The sequence below is a fragment of the Puma concolor genome, chromosome A3 (assembly GCF_028749965.1).
Source record: "Puma concolor isolate L17-30 chromosome A3, mPumCon1.1.hap2, whole genome shotgun sequence".
Classification (NCBI taxonomy): domain Eukaryota; kingdom Metazoa; phylum Chordata; class Mammalia; order Carnivora; family Felidae; genus Puma; species Puma concolor.
Genome location: NC_141669.1, coordinates 125131599 through 125149145, shown reverse-complemented (window position 1 = coordinate 125149145; position 17547 = coordinate 125131599). Strand labels below are relative to the sequence as shown.

The window sequence follows — 17547 nt, the reverse complement described above, 5'->3', positions numbered from 1 at the left end:
CCGCATATATAACATACTGGTCCAGCGTCCCTGTTTGCCCGAATAACTTCCCCCATCAAGTGCCTGCCAGTGTGTGCCACCCCCTGACACTCATTACCTGAATCTCACAACAACCCTGGCAGGCAAAGGTACTTGTTGGTTTGCATTTGACAGGTGGGAAAATTGGACTCAGGCAAAGGAACTTGCCCAGAGTAAATGGTAGTTGGCTGGGGGGGGGGGGGGGCATAAATTGTGGATGGGGAGGGTTCATACTCTTTGGCCCTTGGGATTCTAAAGAACAAAATGTTCCATACTCTTCAACAGATGCTCATCTGATGGATCTGACCCAGTCTGAGGTCATGGGTTGCCCAACCAGCCGTCCAGAGCCTGACTTGGCTTGAGAAGTGTCCAGACCAGGGCTGGGAGAAGTCAAGGGCTTGGCAAGCACCAGACATGCCTGACCCCAACCACGAGGTCATGCGAAGCTTGTGACCCATAGGCCTGGCATGCCTCAAGGAGGCAGAGACTTCTGTTACTCTGTGTGCAAGGCTTTTTGCTCACAAATCTTGGAATCAGGGCCCAGAATAGGGCTGGCCACCTCTCTGAGCTTGAGATAAAGACATGCGTGCAGCTGGCTGTGCAGATTTCCCACAAGAGGTGAGAGCCCAGCTGTGTTTTTCTGGTCACACATTGATTTTTAAATCTGAGTCAGCATGACTGCTTGGAGGTACGGGCAGTCCTATCTGTTCCCAGGGGCCCCAGACCCCAGCTGGGCTGAAGCATTTCCAAAACAGGGCCTGGAATGGTAGGGGACCAGCAAGAGTGGAGACTCCATATCCCCTGCCCCACAAGTACCAGCTTAAGAGTCCACCCGGTCCACCCTCCACTGTATTATTAACGTCCAGCAGTACTGAGTCCTTACCAAATGCCAGGCACTGTGCTATGCACTTTATATATATTCACTCCACCAACCTTGTGGAGATGCTATCACATAGGGGCTCTTATGAGTACCATTGGACAGGTGGGAAAACTGAGGCCAAGAGAGGAAAATCACTTGTCAGCAGTCACTCAGAGACGGAGTTGGAGGTCTGTGACTGTGAGATCCTAGAGAGTCAGTTCTGTCAACACTATAAATTTTTTTTATGTTTTTATTTTTGAGAGAGAGAGAGAGAGAGAAAGAGAGAGAGAGAGAGAGCATGAGCAGGGGAGGGGCAGAGAAAGGGAGAGAGAATCCACAGGCTCCAGACTCTGAGCCATCAGCACAGAGCCTGATGCAGGGCTCGAACCCACGAACCATGAGATCATGGCCTGAGCCGAAGTCAGAAGCTTAACAGATTGAGCCACCCAGGTGCCCCTAATACTGGCAACACTATAAATTAACTATGTCACTCGGTCCCCATAACAACACTGTGGGTAGGTATTGTCACCTTCATGAAGATAGGAGAAAACAGAGGCCCAGGGAGGTGGATGTAACTTGTACACTGTAGCTCAAATGCTCTGTTGTGACAGCCATCGATAACTTTTCAAGAGTACAGTCCAAAGCCCACAACTGCTAAATTTGGCCATGACCACTTAAAACTCTGATATGTATTATTGCCCCGACATCCACCCATGGTTCTCCTGTGGCAGGGAGAGAGGACAACGACCCTTTGGTGGCCATCTTCTTAGAAGAGTGGAATTGAGTGGTGGGGGCTCTTGGGGGGGGGTACAATTTGAAGAGCTTAATATGTGGCCCCTGTGTGGGGACCCAGGGGTCTGATGTGGGCAGGGACATCTAGAGGTTGGGAGAAATGGGCTGCCCAGCTGCACTGGTGAAGGAGCTGAAGAGTGTGGAGGTGCTGAGGTCAGCCCATGCTCCCAGGTTCTCCAAGTATTCCTCATGGACCAGCATGAGCACAGGGTCAGCTTGGGTCCTGTCTCCTAGGGCCTTGTGGAAGCACAGAGAAGTAGTAGCACCAAAAAGCTAGGGTTGGATGTCAGGTTCCTAGGGCTGAGAAAGGAGTTGCTAGGGACCCCTAGGAAGAGAGGTGCATCCATCAAGGTCAAGGGTGAGAAGGGGCTGTAGCATTGGGCCATCCCCATGAGCCCACAACAGCATCCCGTGACAGAAAAGGGGCAGCTTAAAATGTCTCTTAGAACCAGAGAGCTCAAAGCCAGCCAAGATGGTGGCAGGTCAAGTGAGACCCATCCTCTCCCCTCACCTTCTCTCCCCAGCCCCCTCACCCCCACCTGTGGGGAAGGGGGTGAGAAAGAGAGGAGCCACCTTCCCCGCCTTCCCCCCACTGTGGGTAGGCTGCCAGACCGAAGAAGGGTCAAGCTGGCTGAGGGGAGAAGCTTTAACCCCAAATCAAGCTGGGAGTTTTGATTCATGGCTTTACTGGATATTCTAATTTCTAAATCACTACTGTGTTTGTGACCTAAAGTGATTATAGAATTGTCTGTGTCTTGAGAATGAGCAGAAAAGTAACGGGGGATGAATTGTCACCTAGTGGCAAAGAAAATGTCACTTCACTGAATTAATCTTAAAAGGGACATTGGGAGACAAAAATAAAGGTGTGTTTTGATTATGTCACAGGTCGGGTTTGTTCAACATGCTGCTTACAGCAAGGTGGACAATTCTCCAAAACAAGCCTGGAAGTGAATGTTCCCGAACGCTCTGGAGTTTGGCTCATTAGAAGTGTGTGGGTACCTCTGGGAACATCTGGAGCCCTTCCTTTATGGGGCCAGCACACCCATCCTCCTAGATGCTTCAGTTGTTGGTTTCTAATGCCTTACTGTGTCTCCTCCTGAGCACTATGACCTCAGAAGTCACCTCACCCAACAGGTTACCCTCCTCACCCGCAGAGTGGTTCACAGCCAATGGACAGACGTCCAGACGTACAACAGGCCAGCCCCCTCACAGGACTTTATGTGAGAGCACGACTTTGCTTGGTTCCTTCCTATCCTGCGTTCCTCCTTCTCTTACAGTTTCCCCCATTAATAAATCACATGTACTTGGGGTGTCTGAGTGGCTCAGTCGGTTAAGTGTCCGACTTAGCTCAGGTCATGATCTTGCTGCTTGTGAGCTGTGCCAACAGCTCAGAGCCTAGAGCCTGCTTCAGATTCTGTATCTCCTTCTCTCTCTGCCCCTCCCCTGCTCATGCTCTGTCTCTCTCTCTCAAAAATAAATAAACATTAAAAAAATTAAAAAAAAAAATAAATCACACACTCAGTCCCTGCCTCAGACTCTGTTTCCAGAGAACCTGGCTAAAGACAGCCCTGAGCCTCAGGAGGTACTTTTGTGACTGGGCCATTTTGCTGGTCAGGTATGCCATTAGCAATTCCTCTAGCCCCCAAAGCAGACTGACCGAGGTTCAAATCCCAGCACAGTCACTTAAGTGCTGTGTGACCTTGGCCAGCGACTGGTTACCACACCTCAGTTTTGTCATATGTAAAGTTAGAAAAAGAAAAAAACAACCACTCACCTTGAGGCTTTATAAGGCTCAGCCATGCACAGCACCAGCATAGTGCCTGGAACCTTCCCTGCTGCTCTGGTTTTTCTCCAGGCTGGGAGCATGGACTCCATACAAAGGAGGCAGCTTTTACCACCCAGTTTGAAGGTGTGTCCTGGGGTAAGGCCCCAGACCATGGGATGGCCGGGGGCCAACTAATAAAATGGCCAGCTTTTAGGAAACACGGACGATCTGCTAGTCCCTGTGCTGTGTTGCCTATGTGCCAGCTTGACTGCCTTTCAACGCTGTTACGATTCCCTCCATTTTACAGATGAAGAAACTGGGCTCCAGAAAGGCTGAGGGGCCACCAGTGGTGTCTGCAGGTTGAGAAACACTAGGGCATCTGGCTAGAATGGCTAAGATGGAGAAGACTCCCCCTGGCAACTGAGACTCTTTACGCTGCTGGTGGGGACACAGGACAGCACAGCTACTTTGGAGAATGGTTTGCAGTGGCTTCTGAAGAAGTTTAACATACACTTACATGACTCAGCAATGACACTCCTTGGCACTTGCCCTCCGGTAACAAGAGCATCTGTCACTCAGAGACGTGCACCTGAATGTTCTTAGCAGCTTTATCTGTAATGGCCCAAAACTGGGGAAAACAGTGTTCTTCCCCGGGGAAATGTGGTAAACGAACTGATACGCATATAATAAGTAAAAAGAGCAATGAAGAGGAACAAACTATGGATGTGTGTAACAACCTGGGTGAATCTCAAAATAATGATGCCCAATGAAGGAAGCCAGATGAAAAGAGTACACGTTGTATGATTCCATTTCTATAAAATTCCAGAAAATTTAAAGTGATCTAGAGTGAAAAGAAAGTATTCCATGGTTACCATGGTGGCATGGGGATGGGAGTGGGGTGTGTGTGGTTAGGAGGAGATGGCTTACACAGGGGCCCCGGAAAACTTTCGGGGTGATGGAGATATTCATCATCTTGATTGTGGTGGTAGGTTCATGGGTATGTATGTATGTCAAAATCCATCAAATCATGCAATTTTTCAATGTTTATTTTGAGGGGGAGGGAGGGCAGAAAGAGAGGGAGAGAGAAAGGGAGAGAAAGAACCCAGGGAGAATCCCAAGCAGGCTCTGCACTGTCAGCATGGAGCCCATCGTGGGGCTCAAACCCACGAATCGTGGGATCATGACCTGAGCCAAAATCAAAAGTCAGATGCTTAACCAACTAAGCTGCCTAGGTGGCCCAAATCATGCAGTTTAAATAGGAGTTGTTTATTGTACATCAATGATACCTCAATATTGTGTGTGTGTGTGTGTGTGTGTGTGTGTGTGTGTGTGTTTCAACTAGAGAGTGGCACAATTAGTATGTGAAGCCATGTGTGTCTGATGTGAAACCACTCAAGAGCTGGGAGTTATTAAAAGCCCTCCTGGGGCGCCTGGGTGGCGCAGTCGGTTAAGCGTCCGACTTCAGCCAGGTCACGATCTCACGGTCCGTGAGTTCGAGCCCCGCGTCAGGCTCTGGGCTGATGGCTCGGAGCCTGGAGCCTGTTTCTGATTCTGTGTCTCCCTCTCTCTCTGCCCCTCCCCCGTTCATGCTCTGTCTCTCTCTGTCCCAAAAAAAATAAATAAAAGTTGAAAAAAAAAAAATTTAAAAATAAAAGCCCTCCTTTCTTGGCTGGAGACATAGAGTCAGTCGAAATGATATCACCTCCAGGAAGCCTTCCATCCCTTCCATGGTGATCTAGGGCTTTTCAGAAATTGCCTCTCCCCTGGCCTCGGTCTACACTGCCTTTCTGCCTTCAGGATTTGTCAGTGGCTCCTTTCTCCACCCTGGGACCTTCCCTTGTGTTCTCCCCCGTATTGTCCTTCCCATATGCTGGTGGAGAGCCCAGCACCAGAATCAGACCCACCTGGGTTTGAATCCCAGCTCTGCCGTTTATACCAGCTGTCTGACCTTGGATGGTTCCTTTACTTCTTTGAGCTTCAGATTCCTCATCTGAATAATACTAGAAGCTACCTCCAGATTGCCTCTAGGATCAAATGAAAGATAGTTCGTGTTAAACAATTAGCGTAGGGCCTGGTGTGTAATAAAGCACTCAATAAATGTTAACTATTATTGATCTTTACCTGGGCAGTGGCTGCTGACTAAGTTTCTCAGCCTTTGAATCAAGTACTTACCGCCACAGCTATATTTATTGACATGGAAAGATGCCCAAGGCATACTCTTAAGAGGAAAAAAGGCTACAAACAATCTGTGCCTCACAGGTCATTTTAAGGATTAAAAGGGGGGGAAATGGACATATATCTCCTTCCTTGCATGGTATCTGGCACATAGGAAGCACCCACTGAAAGCACCCACGTGGAAGCGGCCGTGATTGTTGACATGAAAGCTTGTGTAGCCCGTCCAATGCTGCTTTCAAATATGATCATGTGAGTTCCTGGGAACAAGAAGTTTGCAATTGTGCTCGGACAGTGAAATATAGGGCCCTGTGCGTCCCCTTCTGCCTGTCTTCTCACAAACTTCAGGGGACTACCATGGGCAGGGCTAGAGTTGGACTTGGGAGCCTTGGTCTGATGTGAATTTGGGTACTTTCTTCTGCTTTCTGGAGCAAAAGCAAAGCACTGCCCTTCAGAATTGAGACTCCAAACTTGGGTAAAGGGTATTCTTTGCAGTAACTGAGGTGCTATGACAAAATGTAGACACTTGAGGGCACTCCAATCAATCTGCAATAGAGAAAATCACAAAAGAGGGTGATAATAATATGAATGTTGTCACTTTTAACAGTGGCTTCCATTCATTGAGTTCTCAATATGAGCTCCTAAAATGTGCTAAGATATTATCTCATTTTATCCTTTTGAGCACCCCATCAGATACTCTTACTAAAGATTGTTTAAATAGGGTGTACTGCTCTTTAAAATTTTTAAACCTTTTTTTTAAGGAGTCACAATTCACAAAACTTGTAAAATGTACAAATATTAAGTATACAGCTTGGTGAATTGTTACAAGTGTGTATACACAGGTAACCTCCCGTCCAGATCAAGATATTCAGCGCTTTTTTTTAAAAGCTTTTTTGTTTTAAGTTTATTTATTTATTTTGAAAGAGAGCATGAGCAGGAGAGGGGCAGAGAGAGAAATTGTGGGATCATGACCTGAGCCGAAATCAAGAGCAGGACACTCAACCAACTGAGCCACCCAGGCGCCTTGATACATAACTTTTCTTACAACCTTTCTACTTACTCCGCCCCTGGCAACTGCTATCCTAACTTCTATCACCATTTATTCCTTTTGCTTGCTTTTGAACTTTGTATAAGTGGAATCACACATATATAATATTAGAGTTGCCACGTTTAGCACATAAAAATCCAGAATGCCAATTAAGTTGGAATTTCCCCTGGGAAATATTTATGCTAAAAAAAATTAATTGTTTACCTGGAATGAAAATTCACCTGAATATCTTGTATTTTATCTGGCAACTCTAGTATCTTTTGCAGCTGGCTCCTTTCGACGTACTTGTACGATTCCCTCACGTTGTTGTAGTTACTGGTAATTTACTCTTTTTCATTACTGTGTAGTATTTCCCCTCTACGAATATACCTCCGTGTATTTACTCTTTCTACTGCTGCTGGGGGAGGAAGGGTCACTCTTAGAAAGGCACTATAGGGGCACCTGGGTGACTCAGTCGTTTAAGCATCCAACTCTTGGTTTGGGCTCTCGTCATGATCTCATGGTTCATGAATTTGAGCCCTGCATCGGGCTCCGTGCTGACAGCGTGGAGCCTACTTGGGATTCTCTCTCTCCCTCTCTCTGCCCATCCCCTGCTTGCTCTCTCTCTTTCTCAAAACAAATAAATAAACTTAAAAATTTTTAATAAAATAATAATAATAAAGAAAGGCACTATAGAAGTGTTCAGCAGGTGCACTCTGCAGGTGCATCAGAGGCCTCGGGGATTTGAATTCCAGCTCCACCTCTTCTATTCATGAGACCTTAGCCAAGTGACAATCTCCCTGAGCCTCTGCTAGTTTAACTTTAATATGGGTTAATCACAGTACCTCAAAGAGTGTTGTAAGGTTTAACGGGGTTATTACCACTTGGAGATATGAGCCACTTAGAACAGGGCCCAGCACACAGTTGGTGCTCAATAAATGCTGCCAGTGTCATTGTACCCATTAGACCCAGGAGAAAACTGAAGTTCAGAGGTGTAGAGGCTTGAGTCTTTACATCTACCCAGTAAGTAACAGAGCCCTTTCGTCACTGATATCGGCTACATTCGAGTCCTTTATTCATTCAACAATTTTTGTTGAGTATCTACTGTGCACCTGGCACTGTTTTAGACCTTGAAGTCACACAGGGAGCAAAACAGCCATAGCCCCTGCCCTTATGAAATGCTCATTCGAGGAGAGCTAACATTGCTGTTTGCCTGCAAGGTGCTTTGCCTGTGCTTATTAGTTAAATGAAATATTGTCTGAGAAGCACCTAACACGGAGCCCCACACGCATTACCGTTCCGGAAACAGCAGCTATTTGCCAGATTGGAGCAGTCTCTGTGGCAACGCTGTGTGATGGCTATCAGCAGTCCCGTTTTACAGATGAGAAAACATGTTTTGGAGATTAAGGCGCTGGCCCAAGGTGACAGTCAGTACTGGTAGAACGGGAATTCAAAGTCATGTCCCCCTGACTCCAAACCCTTTTGAATTTCTCAGTGCTTCTCAGTCTTGAGTTCTGCCTCTGGAGTCTAAATGTTAGACTTTGCGACCCAGCTTTGCGACCCCGGTTGAGTGCCTTGCTGTCCGTGAGGCCTGGTTTCAATGCCTTAGGATTGCCTTAGGGATCTGCAGAAAGCTCTTAGGGCAGACGCAGGCAGAAAATAAACAGCCTCTAGAGGGCGCAGTGTGGATACGCAGCGAGGAGGGGGCTCTGGAGTGAGTGAGCTGCTCAGCCCTTAAAACCTTACTTTCAGAAACGAGCTTGCAGACGTGGAAAGCTGCCTACAATATCTTGTTGGGTCTATTTAAAAATCAGACTGTAAAACCGCAAGCAGGTGTAGTGCGCATATGCGGAGCATTTTCTGAGAAGGATCACTTAGCAATTGCGCTGTATCGGTGCCCTTCTAGTAGTTTCCTCAGTTAGTGCTCCTCACAGCCCTGTGTGCCAGGTGCCGCCGCTGGACACTTTTGCGGGTTAGAGAAACTGAGGCAGAGGAGAGTTGACAGCTAGCTTGCGACGTGTTGGCTTCAGAGGTTGTGCTCTTGAGCGCTCAGCTCTGCTTCCTCTGCTTCCCTGCCAGGGCTGCTAGGATAGGAAGGGGCTGCTGGGAGTTTTCTGCCTATGACCCCACTCATGACCCCGGCTCCTATCACCCCAGCCTCTAAAAGACTGGGCCCACAGGGCCATAAATTCCTGCTATCGTTAGTCAGTATCTCTATAGCTCAGGCTGTTTGCCAGGAGCCCTACAATTATTTTTATCACTTACTAGTCCTATAATTATTTTTTATCACTTTTTTTCTCCCAGCAGCCCTGAAGGTAGGGCTAGTTGTACTGTCTTTTGGTTTGGAGTTAGGGGAACCCACGTCCTGGAAGGTTTCTGGCGTTGCCCCAAGCTCCAGAGAGGGTCAGTGTTTAAACTCACAGCCCCTCCGTGTCCAGACTGGAACTTTGTGTGAGGCCAGAGGCTGTGGGAGAATTGGGAGGTGGAAACTGGGAACCACTGGGAGCCAGGGAAAGGCCTTAGGCTTGGCTACTGCCAAGCTGGATGGCCTAGGGCAAGTTGCTCAATCTCTCTGTGCTTCAGTTTCTTCATTAGTCAAATGAGGAAATGATAATAGTACCCATCTCATACGTTAGTACATACACATGTTCAATCACTGTGAGGTTTTATTTGACCTTGAGTTGGGTCCTGAATTCTAAACCCAGACCCTTGCCTACTGGATGACTTGGTTAAGTCTCTTACCCTTGCTGAGTCTCAGATTCCTGATCTGTAAAATAGGTATCTTGCCTGCCTTACACCCTGGCCTTCTTGTCTCCAGTCCCATCAGCCCAGCCTTCTCGAAGCCCTCCGACTGCCAACCATTCCCCTTGCTTGGAGCTAAGACCAAGCCTCCCACCCCCAGCTCTGTCGGGTTAAATCTCCATTACCGTCGCAGGCATCCTTCCTTCCCTCCCAGCCTCCCTTCTTTTGGTCACTTAGTCAATAAATATTTATTGAGCACCTACTATGGGCCAGGACTATAGTGGATAGCAGGTAAGACAAGGTAAAGTCCATGTTCTCATGAAGGGGAAATAGACAGTAAACTAAAAAGAAATTAAAAACAGAACAAAACAAAACAAACAAAAAAGCCAAGGCAATTAGTACTTCATAAGGGAAAATTCTAGCGGGGAAGATTATTTTCCAGAAAAGCCTCTCCAAGGAGACACTTGGATTTGAACTAACAATTTATTTGAACAGGCACATGGTACAAAATTCAGGCAGTACACAACACCCAGCCAAAGAGGCTCCTATGTTGCCAGTTGTTTGGGGGTGGGTGACATTTGTGGCAACATTTGAATCACGAGAAACAGTAGCCGTTTGAAGATGGGGGAGAAGAGGAATCCAGGCAGAAAGAAGGGCAAGTGCAAAGGCCCTGAGGCAGGATCCGCATGCCTGGAGGGAGGCAGAGAGGAGAGCCGAGGTGATCAGGGCCCACACAGGGCTGGTGGGGAGGAGATGTGTCACTCTGTGCGGCGTGGGTATAATTCTCGAGTTGGGGGTAGGGTAGAGGTGAGGTCTTCTGATTTGTTCTTTATAAAAAAAACACTGTGGGGAATGGACTTAGGGGTCCGAGTGGGGCAGGGAGAGCAGCGAGGTGGCGACTGCAGAGTTGGGGATGGTGAAGACCAGGCCAGGGTGGCCAAGTGGGGTCGTGAGAAGGGGCGGGTTTGGGTGGTTTGGGGGGCAGGACGGAGACCAGCAAGGGTCTCCGGCCCGTGCTCTCACGACTGTTGCCACTGTTGGTAGCTCCGTCTTTGTGATTATTGGATGAACGTTACACCCTGTAACCTGGCACAGAGTGGGCACTTGGACATGTTTGCTGAAGGGATGACGAAAGATGAAAAGGCCCTTTGTAAACGGAGACACGCCCTTGGAGAAATGGCTGCGGTGACTCCTGCGTGCTCCCTCCGTCCTCAAGTGTCGGCACTCCCGGGCCACCCATCCCCGTGGGTGAATCACCCCCGAAGCCATCCTGCCTTGGGGAGCCTGCTTCTGAGAGGCAGCATTTTAGAACCTTAAGCTTCCCATGAAAGCCTGATATGTAAAATGTGTACAAAGTTATTTTTATAACTTCAAACACCTGAGAACTTGGGTAAACCAGACGAACGAAACAGACATGATTCTCAGCACAGATATACAAAGCAATCATTGAGAAAAACAAAGGCGTCTTATTAAACCCCTTAATTTCAAGACAGGGCACACCTGACGATTGCTTTATTTGCGTTTATCCATCAAAGAGCCAGCAGACGCCTCCTGCAGGGAAGCCAGCCTCCCAAATCCAACTATTCCAGCATTTGGTTTCCTTCATATCAAAACGCAATCCTGCTCCATCCAGACAAGTATTTCCAAATGGTAACAATCTGTGTGCATGTGTGCTTTGAAATTCTTAGGTCGTTTAAAAAATACACGTTTTGGGGCGCCTGGGTGGCGCAGTCGGTTAAGCGTCCGACTTCAGCCAGGTCACGATCTCCCGGTCCGTGAGTTCGAGCCCCGCGTCAGGCTCTGGGCTGATGGCTCAGAGCCTGGAGCCTGTTTCCGATTCTGTGTCTCCCTCTCTCTCTGCCCCTCCCCCGTTCATGCTCTGTCTCTCTCTGTCCCAAAAATAAATAAACGTTAAAAAAGACACGTTTTTAAAATGCACAAAGCCCACGTTAGCTCAATAATCATCACAAAGAGAGCACCATCCCCACCTTGTCACTGGCGCCCAGATGAAGGACTAGAACCCGGCCAGCCCCCTAGAAGTCCCTCTCGCTTGTGCTTTCAGCTGGTCACTACCCTTGACAAGAGTAACCACAGTCCTGACTCCTAACAGCCTCCATGAATTTGCTCTGTTGTTGAACTTTATAGAAATTGGAATGTACAGGAGCGCCTGGGTGGCTCAGGCGGTTAAGCGTCCGACTTTGGCTCAGGTCATGATCCCGCGGTTCATGAGTTCGAGCCCCGCGTCGGGCTCCGTGCTGACAGCTCAGAGCCTGGAGCCTGCTTCGGATTCTTTCTCTTCCTCTCTCCCTCCCCCCCCCCCAAAATAAATACACATTAAACATTTTTTTAATGTGTATTTATTTTTGAGAGAGAGAGAGAGCATGCGAGCAGGAGAGGGACAGAGAGAGAGGGAGACACAGAATCCGAAGCAGGTTCCAGGCTCTGAGCTGTCAGCACGGAGCCCGACGTGGGGCTCGAACTCACAAGCTGTGAGATCATGACCTGAGCCAAAGTCGGACGCTTAGCCGACTGAGCCACCCAGGTGCCCCAACCTTACACATTTTTTAATTAAAAAAAAAAAAAAAAGGAATTGGAATGTACAGGGGGTGTTCGTTTGTGTCTGAATTATGTTTGTGTGAGATTCATCCATGTTTTTTATGGCTAGGGCTCATTCATTCTCATTGCTGTATTCTGTCCCACTGTATGAATATGCCATAATTTCAAATAGTGACTTTTTTTTAACAGCACATGGGGCATAGTGGGCAGGGAACTGGGTTTGACCCATAGATAAGTTTTGTTTCATGCACCTAGTGCTTTTGTTTTGTTTTCACTAAATGTGTTGCTGTGAACGGTGGATGTCCGGCTTCTCTTGGAAGGTCTGCCATTACTGGGCCCTCAGTTTCACATGCCCAGAGTTGAGGGATGGCTGCTCCCAGTCACTGTGTGCATTCCATTCCCATTTTGCCACAGTCCCCACCACCCCCTTTTGCACTACACCCAGGCCCACCTCACTCACCAACATAGCCCAGCTGGTCCTGTAAATATTCGAGTCTTCCACTCCAGCTGTAATTCAGCAGAGGTGGCTCGTTATTGTGAGGTCCACACAATAGTGGATCTGGCAGCCCAGGTTAGAATATAAGTTGTCTCCACTGGGTTGAACTTTGGAATTCACATCTGAGTGCTCAAAAAATTTATTGCCATTATCACCATTTCAAAAAAATGTTTTAAATGTATATTTCCATCCTCCTCCTCATCGTTACTACTATTGCCATTATCTCATCTCAAAAGCTCTTTTAAAATATAGTCATATGTGTAATAGAGGTCATGGTTAAATATGGGTGCTCTGGGCCCAGACAACCTGGAATCAAATCATGGCTCTATTATTCAGGAGCTGTGTGACCTCAGGCAATTACAAAACCTCTCTGTGCCACTGGACAAAGAGGGATGCTGATAATATTTCTCTCACTGGGTTCTTATGAAGAGTAGATGAGATAATTCTTATAAGGTCATTAGGAAAGCACCGAGCACATAATAAGTATTCAATATAAGTTACTTATTATTTTAATTTTTTAAGTTTATTTATTTTGAGAGAGAGAGACAGAGAGAGTGAGCAGGGGAGGGGCAGAGAGAGAAGGGGAGAGAATTCCAAGCAGATTCCACACTGTCAGCGTGGAGCCCGATGAAAGGCTCGAGCTCACGAACTGTGACATCATGACCTGAGCTGAAACCAAGAGTTGGACACTCAACCAACTAAGCCACCCAGGTGCCCCTATAGATTTGATTTTGAAAATAGTATTAGGGTCACATGTCGTGGAACCCCTAAAGCATCCCTTATGATACAGTTTCTGCAAAGCACCAATCTTACCTGTATTTTGCCCATCTTATAGATGCCCAGAGGTGTAAAGGAGCCCCCTCTTAGTGGCGCTCCTCCCCAGCCCCCACCTTGAAGCCTCTCCTCCATCACTTCCTCCAGATAGCTGATAGATACTGGGTTTTTTATGTGTGTGCTCACCAGGCACTAAGTAACACACTGAGTGCTTTCCATTAATTTTATTCTGGCAGTCATCTTAGGAGGTGGGTTCTACTGTGATACACACTTAAGAGATGAGATACTTTCTTGCCTTCTTGCTTTTTATCCTGCCCACCCACCCATGTCTCCAGGGTATCATTCATTCATTATTCATTCATTCTGTATATGTTTGCCTAACTGTGGTTTCCTTGGAACTTCTGTTACAGAGAAAACCACCCAGGTTCCCTGGGTCCTGTTTAGTCATTGAGTCTAGTCCCTTGTCTTCTGTAGCCTATTTTAAGACATTGTTGAAGGATTATTTGATTCAATCAGCAAATGTCTCTTACCGCTGGGGCTATGTGGCGAATGACACAGAGACCCTGCCCTCAAGGACTCGAGTCTGGTGAGGGACCCAGCTGACCAGGTTCTCTCCCCACGGTACAGGAGGTAGCTTGAAGACAAAGCCTGGGTCTCTTCATCTCTTTGCCATTAAGAGCAAGCCAACATCAGGCATGTAAATGAGTAGATCACAGTGTAGGGAGGGCAGCGGGTGTCCAGACCCCCCCAGCCATGAACTCTTAGGCTCCAAGCAGGGAGCAGTTGGCATCTCAAAGGTGTAAATCAGGGTTTCTCAACTTCGCGCCATTAATCGGAGCTAAACAATTCTCTGCTGTGGGGGCCGTCCTGTGCACTGTAGGATGTTCAGCACCATCCCTGGTCTCCACCCACTAGATGCCAAGAATGCTACCTCCATACTAGCAATGACAACCAAAAGTGTCTCCAGACATTGCCAACTGTCCCCTTAGGGGCAACGTTATTACAGGTAGAGAAGCACTGGCTTTACTGAAGCAAATTTAATGAAGGACGTATTTACAGAGGCGTGAACAGGCTGAGGGAAACTTTAAGGAATATGGAGGCACCCAGGGACTAGAAACAGTGGGGAGCTGTTTCACCCCAAGGCTTGAAGGAACAAGAGAGGGAACAGTGTTAGCATTCCCAGAGACGGCTGGAACTGTAGAAGCCAGACCAAGACAAGAGTGGGGACCTTGGAGAAATGCAGTCCCTGTTAAGATTAAGGCAAAACAAGGGCGAGATGGGGAGCGTAAACACCCCCATTTCTTTCTCCTCCTGCCCTTTAATCTAATACTGAGTCCTCCCTTTGATGGGATCCAGGGACCCAGTGGGAAGCCAGGAGGCATGGGTGCCTGTTGGGACACAGAGCAGGGCAGATGAGGACATGTGGAGGTGATGCGCAAATGGAAAATAACCATCGCGGGGACATGGCAACAGGCCCCAGACACTGGGCAACTGAGTTCAGTCTTGTTACTGGCATAGGAGTTCTCCAGGTGGAGCAAACTGGGAAAGGGTATTTCAGCCAGAGGGAACAGCATGTACAAAGGCATGGAGTTACAAAAGAGCCTGGCTCGCTTAATTGTTTATTTAATTATGATTGTTTGTTTGATTGATTGACTCTGATCTACGAGCACCGGATGAAAATAAAACATTCAAAATGGTACAAAAGGGCATAAAATGAAAAGTAGGTCTTCCTCCCCCCCACCCCCTGGCCCCACCTACCCAGCTCACCTCCCCAGAGGCCACCTTTCTCTGAGGTCTCTTATCACCTTCTAGAATTAGTAATGCAAATGCTAGCTGGTAAATGTATATGACGTGTGTCACTTAAATTTCTAACTTGACTTAATTTCACTGATGTTTGTGGAACCCCTACTGTGGGTAAAGAAATGGACGGAGAGTTCTGGTTTTGGAGTCTAAGCTCAACCCTTCACTAAACCTTGTGTGGTTTCCCATTTCCTCCTCCAGGCAAGGAATGAGTCTCCAAGGGTCCGGCCACCAACGTGGGGTTTGCCTACAGTTGTGTTGTTCAACTGTGTTTTATGGATTAAACTGAATTGAAGCTGAACCACTGGCCAGAAACACATTGTAAGACGGGAGCACACGTAAGCCTTGGGTGTGGTTCCAGAGACTACATATTGTTGTTTTGGGGAGACAAATGAGGTTTCTGTCTCCAAAGGCCTGCTCTTGTTGGAGTCAACAGAACAGTCGGGAAGAAGGGAACACTGTAGTATGGCCTCGAGGGTGGGCTGGGTTGGGAGCAAGTTAGGGAGTACTTGGCCTGGCTCAGACCGGCCCAGGGAAGACCAGGTCCTTCTTGGCTACCCCTGGCTGGTGTCTGCAGCCCTTGGGGGAGTTTGGAACCAGGAGGAGGAGCTTGGAGGGCCAGCAAGCTACAGATATGGGGAGTCCCACAGCCCACCGGTACACCTGTCAGTGCCTGGAAGCAAATAACCAAATCCAGGAACCAGACGCCCAGCCAGAAGCAGGGAAGCAGGAGCAGCTAGGAGCAAATGAAAACAAAGCTCTTCCTTGCCTCTTTTCTTCAATTCTGATCTCTCTTGTGCTCTCAAGACCCAGTTCTTTCCTGACAATGCCTATATGTTAAGCGCTTAGGGCAAACATACCTACCAGGGACCAAACGCCTACTTCATGCAGGTGCTGACCACACACCAGCTCTCACTCCTCTGGCTGCTCTTCAAGGAAGGTGTTGATGATCCCCTGCTTTGCAAACAGGGGAAACAGGCTCAGAAAGGAGGGATGCAGGGCAGTGTGAGGTCAGGGATTGTAAATGTATAGTGATATCAACAAGCAATTTGTGACAAAGAATTATGAAGTGTTGAGCACAAGATCTGAGAATCAGAGAGTCATCAAGTCCAGGAGTTCCACACTCACAGGTTACCACTATAATCCACACCCCCCGTCCTTTCAACACACTGCAGATAAAACATCTCTCTCTGGCCCTCTCCCATCTGTTTAGGCCTCTTCTTCTCTCACCTGGGGTCTCGGTCCAGCCTTCTCTCTGGTCTCTCCTCTTTCCAAACTTGCACGCAGCAGCTGAGCCACCTTTCCAAACTAAGCACACTGTGCCACCCTTCCCTTTAAAACCCTTCACTAGCTTCCCTTTGCCCTCAGGATAAAGTTCAAACTTCTTGACATGGTTTACTAGGTCCTCTGTCACCCGGCCATAGTCTCTTGCTACTCTGCTCCTCTCCAGCACCCCTCCACCAACTCTATACCGACCTCATCTTACCAGATATGCCACTCTCTCTCCCTTTTCCTAACCCCTGGACCTTTGCACTTGCTGTTCCCTCCACTTGGACCACAGCGTGCACCAGTGCCCCCTTCTCTGGTTGGGATTTTCCCTCTCTCTTCCCGTCTCCTCTGGGAAGCCACTTCTGCTCATGCCCTTCTCAAAGAGGCTGAGTTGTGCCTCCTTCTCCACTTCCAGCCCCTCCCCACCCCGGTTCCTGTGCCTACCCACACGGAGGCTCACTATGTATCACATATGCCCATGTGCTTACCTGTGTCCCCATCAGCCACATGAGCTACAGGAAGGCAGAAACAGGGGTCATCTTTTCTCTCCTGGACCTGTAGCTCCTGGGAGTGTGCCTGCAGAGAAGAGTTGCTGAACAAAGATATGTATTGTTAAATAAATCATAATATGTTAGAATCACAGAATCCCAAAATTTGAGAATCATGGATTTGGTGAGGCAAAAACCTGAAATCTCAGAATCACGTAATCATCAATTTAGAGAGCGTTAGAAACATGAACCGAGACTCCCTGAAGCAAGATCGCAAGGCTGGAAGAATCCTTGTATAGGCAACTCGTCCAAGGACTGTTAGTGAATTAGGAAAGCCCTACTTGTGCTCTTCTGTATATTTAATTTCTATTTTTCCATATGTGTATATACTATTACATTGATGTCTTTCACATGTTGATTTTTATAATGTGTCCCTCTATCATATGTATTAAGCACCCAACTTATTTATTAACCAATATTTATTGTGTATACAATGTACAGGTACTGTTCTGGCAATTGTATTTTATCTATGGCTGTGTAACAAATTATCCTGATTTAAACCAATAACAGTTTATTATGTCACAGTTTTTATGTGGTAGGACTTCAGGAGTGGCTAGCTGGATAGTTTGGCTTAGGGTCTTTCATGAGGTTGCAGTCAGAAGGTCCATCAAGGCCATGGTCACCCGAAAGCTTCACTGTGGCTGGAAGATCCACTGCCAAGAGGGCTCATCCACGTTGTTAGCAGTTGACAGGGGGGCCTCAGCTCCTCCCCATGTGGACCCGCTTGAG

General features: G+C 47.7%; 1 protein-coding gene across 3 annotated transcripts in view; it reads right to left on the bottom strand.

Annotated features, from left to right (window-relative positions):
- Positions 1–16314, bottom strand: part of TTPAL (alpha tocopherol transfer protein like) — a 35817-nt gene extending 19503 nt beyond the window's left edge. Inside the window, exons 1-3 of one of the 3 annotated variants that reach the window (XM_086702287.1) lie at positions 16232–16309; positions 12392–12549; positions 5339–5458 (exon numbers count right to left, since the gene is read on the bottom strand). The gene's annotated coding sequence lies outside the window, so the exon portion shown is untranslated. Of the gene's footprint in view, positions 1–5338; positions 5459–12391; positions 12865–16231 lie in introns of those variants that run through there. The other 2 variants (XM_086702290.1, XM_086702291.1) reach the window with 2 other exon arrangements.
- Positions 16315–17547: the final 1233 nt, after the last annotated feature.